This window comes from Berghia stephanieae, chromosome 8 (assembly GCF_034508935.2).
Source record: "Berghia stephanieae isolate SIO BIC M18660-M18661 chromosome 8, UCSD_Bste_1.3, whole genome shotgun sequence".
Lineage (NCBI taxonomy): Eukaryota > Metazoa > Mollusca > Gastropoda > Nudibranchia > Aeolidiidae > Berghia > Berghia stephanieae.
This window is the reverse complement of record NC_088367.1, coordinates 28,153,655-28,161,154: the sequence shown is the minus strand read 5'-3', so window position 1 is coordinate 28,161,154 and position 7,500 is coordinate 28,153,655.

The following is a 7,500-nucleotide window of genomic DNA, read 5'->3' as shown; positions in this document are numbered from 1 at the left end:
TTCCTGGAGCTAATTTAGAAGTGTCACCTTTCAGGAAAAAATCTCTTACTATTTGCTTGACAAGATCTGGAAATTTTGGTGGCATTTGACGTCGTTTCCGAATTTTTCCAAGAGTTTATATTTTTTGAGAGTCATACCAGCTGCCAGATATTTCACGGATGTGTACATGTGCCTTCTGTTCCTCAAATGTTTGATGTCTTATAGGAGTGCAAAATGATTTTGTAATGTTGTTTTCACTTTTTTGTTCTTTATGCTATCTTTCAAAAGTTTTTCTAGTTTTTGATCGGGGTGTCAACGAAAGTTTTTTTTTATTTTTAATGACCTGTCAAAGGGCTTTTTGTACTTTTCGGATTTCTTTTTCGATTGAGAAAGAGAGGACAGCCTTTTCACTTCTTCAAGACTTTGGTTTTTCAACATTTAGGTTTCATCGGCTGTTTTAGTAGCTTGATATCTTTGACGAGAGACATACTGGAGTGGAGATTTTGAGTGTGAGGAAGGAGTGTAACTCAGGTCAAGATTTTGCTGTTTCCGGTTTGTAGTGTGTGTGTGATAATTTTTATCCAATTTTTTCTCTGTTTGCGTTGTTCTCTTGGTGTCTTATCTTTTATGGACTTTTTCTTTCCATTCGATTTGTCGCTCTGGTATTTGTCTTGTTCTTTTTTAAGATTAACAGCACGTCGAATAGGAACTCCATCTCGTCTTTGACGGTAAAGTCGTTGCTCTCGGCTGACATCATGGCTTTTTTGGCCTTTGTGATAAGAAAACAAAATAAAACAATCGTTACAACAAATCTATGACGCTTGAAAATGAACAATAATATCAAGTTACATTTCGCCACCCTCATTCCTATTACAAAACAAGGTGTAACATGAATAAAGTCAAGAAACAAAGAAGACTATTATGTGATACAATGTCACATTTGTACAAGCGATACCGGGCCGTTAAAATCATAGTAATCATCTAAAATGTATCTGAGCCTAACAGGCAACAAACTATGTTTGGACATTAGGCATTTGGTATTGGCAAGGTAACTTTGCACTAAAAATAGTCTTTCAGCAATGGAAGAAATTAATATGTAAACAATAAAAATTGTTTTTAATGGTATCGTTGTAACAATGAATGTTACCACTTCAATGGACATAGGCCTGTAACACTTCAGTGGTTTACAAAACACTTTACCAAACACATCCTTATGAAACAAAAGAATATGCTATGAATCGATACACCATGTGGAGGCGCCGTGGCCGAGTGGTTACCGAAAGGGACTCCCGACTGGGAGGTAACAGGTTCGAAAACCTCCACAACCATAGAGTGGTTTCCTTAATCAAGGAAATTCATTCCGGTTGCTTCACTTTGCTTCACCCAGGTGTATATCATGGTACCAGTGCTGCTGGGGAATGTAATTTGCTATAGACCAACCTCGTATTCATAAGTTAAATGTCTGTTTCATGCTACAGCAACAGGGATAGGCTCCGATTCTCTGGCCATTATGCTCCAAAGGACTTAGTGACAATAAAACATGTGTTTCATTATATGAAAGTTCACATTCCTCATTCCTGTTACTCATTCCTGTTATGTTTTCCTCATTCCTGTTACATCCCTCATTCCTGTTACAAAACAAGGTGTAACAGGAATGAGTGTAACAGGGATGAGTTTATCTCGCTTCGATTCATACTATCCCTAAAATATGATTTACTCCAACATTAAAGTATGACTATTATTTAGAGCCTTAAAAAAGCTATAAACTGATACTTTTTATTTTTAATACAAGTTCTAATTTAAATAACAAGCCCTGGTAACAGGAATGAGGGTCATGGTCTAATGTTGAACATTACTCACCATTCTTGAAGCGGTGTTGAACTGGAAATCACACTGAATGAAAAAACCATGTGTTTGTAGGTTCGGCCGTGGTGGTAAAGGGGCAGCTACGGCGATAAAACATTGTTAGTTGCACTTCTATTGTTAAGAGGATTTTAATTGGTTAATTTTCACTGCTGTTACAGGAATGAGTAGCCCCCTTGGGGACAGACTTTATTAATATATAATAAAACTTTAAAAAGTCTGATTGTTACAAACTTTTATGAGGATGTTAGAAGATGGCAATTTGCATCAGGTGAATTCATAGGTGTATACAACAAGACACTCCATTTTGTTAAAAATTCGACTTAAAGCCATCATGAAAAAAAAGAACAGGGTATTTTCCTCTACCCCAGTCAATACAAAACGTCATATCTATCCTGAATCTCTCTCGATTTTCGTTTTTTATGTTTCATATAAGTTAGTAATGTGTAGTGAAACTGTATAAGCAAGTATTTGCTAACAATATATGCATCCAATATTTCAAAGATCCAATTTTCGTCACAGGACAGGAATTTGGCAGTTTTTTGAAAAAGGCCGATATATATATATATATATATATATATATATATATATATATATATATATATATATATATATATATATATATATATATATATATATATATATATATTATAAAGAGCAACATAACATGAAAGTGGGAACTAGTTTTGAGACACTTTAGTGGCAACGTGACATTATTTATTGGACTACGTGGGTACTACATAGTTCTAAATGAACAGACGAAGAAACAGCAGCGTTGTATGTAACTTTGTGTCCTAGTTGAGAAAACATAAAAATCACTACTCATCTTGATGGGCTGTATTAGTAATATGTGTCAGTTAGTAATTAAAATAAGGAAATGCTAAAGAAACTTTGATAATATGTGAAAATCGACTGCAATTATTTCTCCCAAGCGCTTTACCTTTATCTACTAATACTAAGCCGTATTTGCATAAACTGTTTTAAGTTTGATCTACCCTTAATAAAAACTCATGCTGATTATGAAAATTCCATTCGTGTTTTTACAAACCAAGTAATATGCAAAACCGAATTACCAGGATAATTTTATTAGGTAAAATGATAAAAAGATGCATTAAAAAAAAATAAATAAATAAAATAGATAAATGTTAATAGTGGGATTGACAGATTATAGTTGTCTTTAAGTACATCCTATTAGCCGAAAATTTAAGCCTCTCAAATCCCGAGCTTTATTCATAATAGGCTTCAACAGTCTTGACGTCACTTCCCTCGTAATGAATCTTCTTCTTCTTCTTCTTCGTTCCTCTGATGGACATCTATGGCTGCAGTCCGATATCTGCTATGAAGTCTGTGGTCCGCTTTAGGTCCTCAGCCTCACCATAGAGCTTTGTGTTGAGTGTTGTAGGGGTGACCCAGTGGTTCGAACGTTGCACGTTGTATAATGGGCAATCCATAAGCACATGTAAAGTGGTTTCATGGCCGGTTCCACATGGGCAATAAGGGGTTGTTCCAATACCTAGCTTTGCAAACATATGTCCTCTTAGTCTATTGTGTCCTGTTCGGAAGCGGAATAGAGTGACTTGGCTACTTCGCTGAATGGCATGGATTGGATCCTGCTTGTTGTGTTCCAGGTGTGTGTCATTCCTTTCTTTGTCTATTTTTAGCTTTATTATTTTCTTTTGCTGATGGTAAGTGATTGACGACTTCGGTTGTTCCTTTTGGGCTCCTTCTTTGGCCAGTTGATCGGCAATTTCATTGCCATATATACCTACATGACTTGGAATCCACTGCAGCACAATTTTTCCTGTTTTATCAGATAAGCCCTCAAGTGCCTCCACAGTGTGTGCGGCTTCAGAGTCCTGGTAATTTTCAATAGACCGGAGAGCATCATCAGAGTCTGTCAAGTAAACCACATTTTTCCCGTATATTCTGTGATCTCTGGATAGTTCTTTTGTTGCATTGAGGATGGCTTTTTCTTCCGTTTTAGTACTTCTTCTTCTTCTTCTTCTTCGTCTTGTGGAAACCTCCAATATTGTCGAGGATCACTCCACAGTTTGTAGTGTTTTACATTTTAAACTTGCTAAAACTCTGCACATAATACTAAAACCACATAGATTAAAAAGTCACGTTGTGAACTCCAGCAATCGCGTGAAGGCATGTTGGCAACCGTTTTCAGCCACTTCAGCTGGGAGGCTATTCCATAGTCGGGCAGTGGAAGGGAAAAACGAATACATGTGGGCGTCTGTTTTTGATGTTGGGATGGTTACTCTTGCTGTGTGTCCCCTCGTATTTCTTGTGCCGATATCTTTGATGTCGTTTGGACGTTTAAGGCACGAATTTTTGTAGTAGATCTTGTGGAACAATTTAAGTTTATCTATCTTTCTTCTCTTTTCCAGAGGTTCAAGGCCAATCCGTTGTGATATTTCAGACGCACTTGAGAAAGGATCGAATGTGTTTGTGATGCGTCTTGCTGTTTTTCTTTGGATGTTTTCTAAGGTGTCGATGTTTTTCTTTGTATATGGGTCCCAAATTGAGCTGCCATACTCCAAAATTGGTCTAACAATAGTTTTAAAAGCAAGGGTTTGAGTTGTGATTGGGCATCTTTTTAAATTGCGGGTGATGTAAGCGCTTGTTTGATTTGCCTTTGAAGCCAGGTGACATATGTGGTCATTCCATTTGAGGTTTTTAGCAAACTCAATGCCAAGGTATTTTGCTGTCTTTACATGTTCCAGGTTTTGACCATGAAGTTGGTATTCAAATGTTATAGGTGCTTTCTTATTTGTGATGGTTAGAACATTGCACTTTGATACGTTAAATTCCATTTGATTTATTGTTTCCCATTCTTGTAATTTAGCTAGATCTTCATTTAGTGTTTTGCAGTCGTCTGTTGTTTTTATCTGATTATATAATGCTGTGTCGTCAGCAAAGAGGCGCACTTTTGACCTTATACCTCGTGGAAGATCGTTTATGTACACTAAAAATAGGACGGGCCCAAGGACTGAGCCCTGAGGTACGCCCGATGTCACCATCCCGATAGTGGAAGTCTCGCCATCGACAAGAACTTGTTGGGTGCGATTGTCCAGAAAAGTTGCAATCCATTGTAAGGTTTTGTTCCTGATACCAACGTCATACAATTTCTGGATTAACCGATGGTGAGGGACCTTGTCGAAGGCCTTGGCAAAGTCCAGTAGCACTAGATCAATTTGACCTCCTTTATCAATAGCAGCTGACAGATCATGTGTTAATGATAGAAGTTGAGTTTGACATGAGTGGTGCTTCTTAAATCCGTGCTGTTCATCACAAAAAATACTGTTAGTTTCGAGATATTCAGTTATTGAGGATCTCACTATATGCTCCAACAGTTTGCAGCAAATGCAGGTTAATGAAATTGGACGGTAGTTTTGAGCCCTGCTTCTATCACCTTTCTTGTAGATGGGTTGGACAAGAGCGTGCTTCCAAACAATTGGTATGTCTCCCGTTTCAAGAGAGAGTTTGAAAAAATGTGTGAGGGCAGGTGCAAATTCGTTACTCAATATCTTTAAGAGACGGGATGGTATTTTGTCTGGGCCACATGCTTTCTTTGGATCTAGAGTGGCGAGGAGTTTGGAAACGCCCTCTACTGTCACATTGATTTCGGCCATAGTGTTGTAATCGTTTTCTTCGCCTTGTAGTTGTTGAGTGGTAATTTTGGTATGAGCTTTTGAAGCAAAAACAGAGCAGAATTGGTTATTAAGTATGTCTGCTTTTTCCTTTGCATCAGAGTATAATACACGATCATGCTCAAGGGGCGCTATACCAACCGAATCGCACCTCCTACTTTTATAAATTTCCAGAGCTTTTTGTTTGAGTCTTCACTAACAAGTTCCTTAACATGATTATGATAGGCCTTTCTACTCTCTTTTTGTGTTTCTTTTTTCAGTCGGGCATAATTGTACCAGTCTTTCTTACTGTTGGACTTTCTCGCTCTGCTCCATGCCTTTTGTTTCCGTCTAGATAATCGTTTGACGGTGGTGTTTATCCATGGTTGGTGAAATTTCCTTGAGCTTTTCTTCGTTGGTACATGTTTGGTCATCATTTTGTTTAGGTGGTCGTTGATGGCAGTCCAAACATCCTCAGTGCTTTCTAGATGTTGATTAATTATGTTTTCACTAAAAAGACGTGTTTCTGTCCGCATTTCGGCGATATTTGCCTTTTTCCAAATAGTAATAGGGTGTGATTTTTTTGTGATTTTGTTTGCTTTGATAGTGCTTTCCGTGATGAGAATGTCATGGTCACTAATGCCTGGAATGGTTGTACACTTGACAATTAAATTTGGTCGATTTGTGATAAATAAGTCGAGGATATTTGTACCCCTTGTTGGATTTTTGTTTATTTGACTCAGGCCAAAATCTTGCAATTTGTTAATAAATGCTTGGTTTATAAATGAAGGATATTGGTAACTGATTATTTTTTCTTGTTCCCAATTGATATCAGGTAGGTTCAGGTCTCCGCTTAACCAGAGTACATTTTTCGGGTCTAGGCTATCAATACAGCGTGTTATCTCAGTCATTTGTTCCATAGTTGAGTTTGAAGGTGTTCTATACATAGCGCCCACAGTGAGTAGGCTTTGTTCTGTTTTGATATTTACGATCACCGATTCTGATTTTGTTTGGATGTCAAGCTTTATTACTGAGAGGTTCGTTGTTGTTGCAACCAGCACCCCAACATACCTATCTTCTCGGTCTTTCCTGAACACGTTGAAATATGTCTCTGGTGGAAATATTTCACTGTCCTTTATTTCGGAATGTAGCCATGTTTCCGTACCTATGATTATGTCTGGTTTTATTTCTGATATCAATTTCCAAAATTCCGGTAGTTTTGGAATTAAACTTTGAAAGTTTATGGTCATAGTTCTCAACATGTTTCTCGGTTCACCATTACGGTCACTGTTAGTTTGCCTGTTTGCTATTTTAAGCGTGTTATGATTTGAGTTGATTTGGTGATTGATTCTTTTTATTTCATTTGGCCTCATATTGACCCTTCTTCCCCCTTTGTTGTTATTGTCTTATTTTCACAAGCCACGTTCTCATTATGTTTATGCATCTCATCAAAATGATCAGGTGTTGTCATCATGTTTTGTTGATATGTTGATGTGTCGTTTACAATTGGCATGTTGTTGTGAGTGTCGTTGAGTGGTATGTTGATCAGAGACCTTGGGCACCGTGGTGTGTTATGTACTTTGAGTGCTCTATTAGTATGAAAGGGTGGTGGTCTGTGACCTATTTGAATATTTATTTTTCTTCGTTTCCGCACACCACCACGACTTGGTCGTAGCCGCTGGATATTACTGCTATTATTGTTACCGTGATACCAAGACGATTCTGTGTCATTCCAATAAATGTTGTCGTAATAAGGATAAAAATAGATATTGCACATCGTGACTAAAAATCTTAACGTAAGTGTAAACAATAAATGGCTAGTACAATACTTCAAACAATGGGATCTACACCACTAGAATGTTAATCTATCTAAAAATCCTCTTATGAATTTCCGAGAAATATATATCACAATGTAGAATAAAACTTTATTAAAACGACTGTATAAAAATATTCCAGACTTTTGTTTTAGAAATCAATAAAAATCACACAATTCGGGAGAGAAATAACAACACGGCTGCCGGTT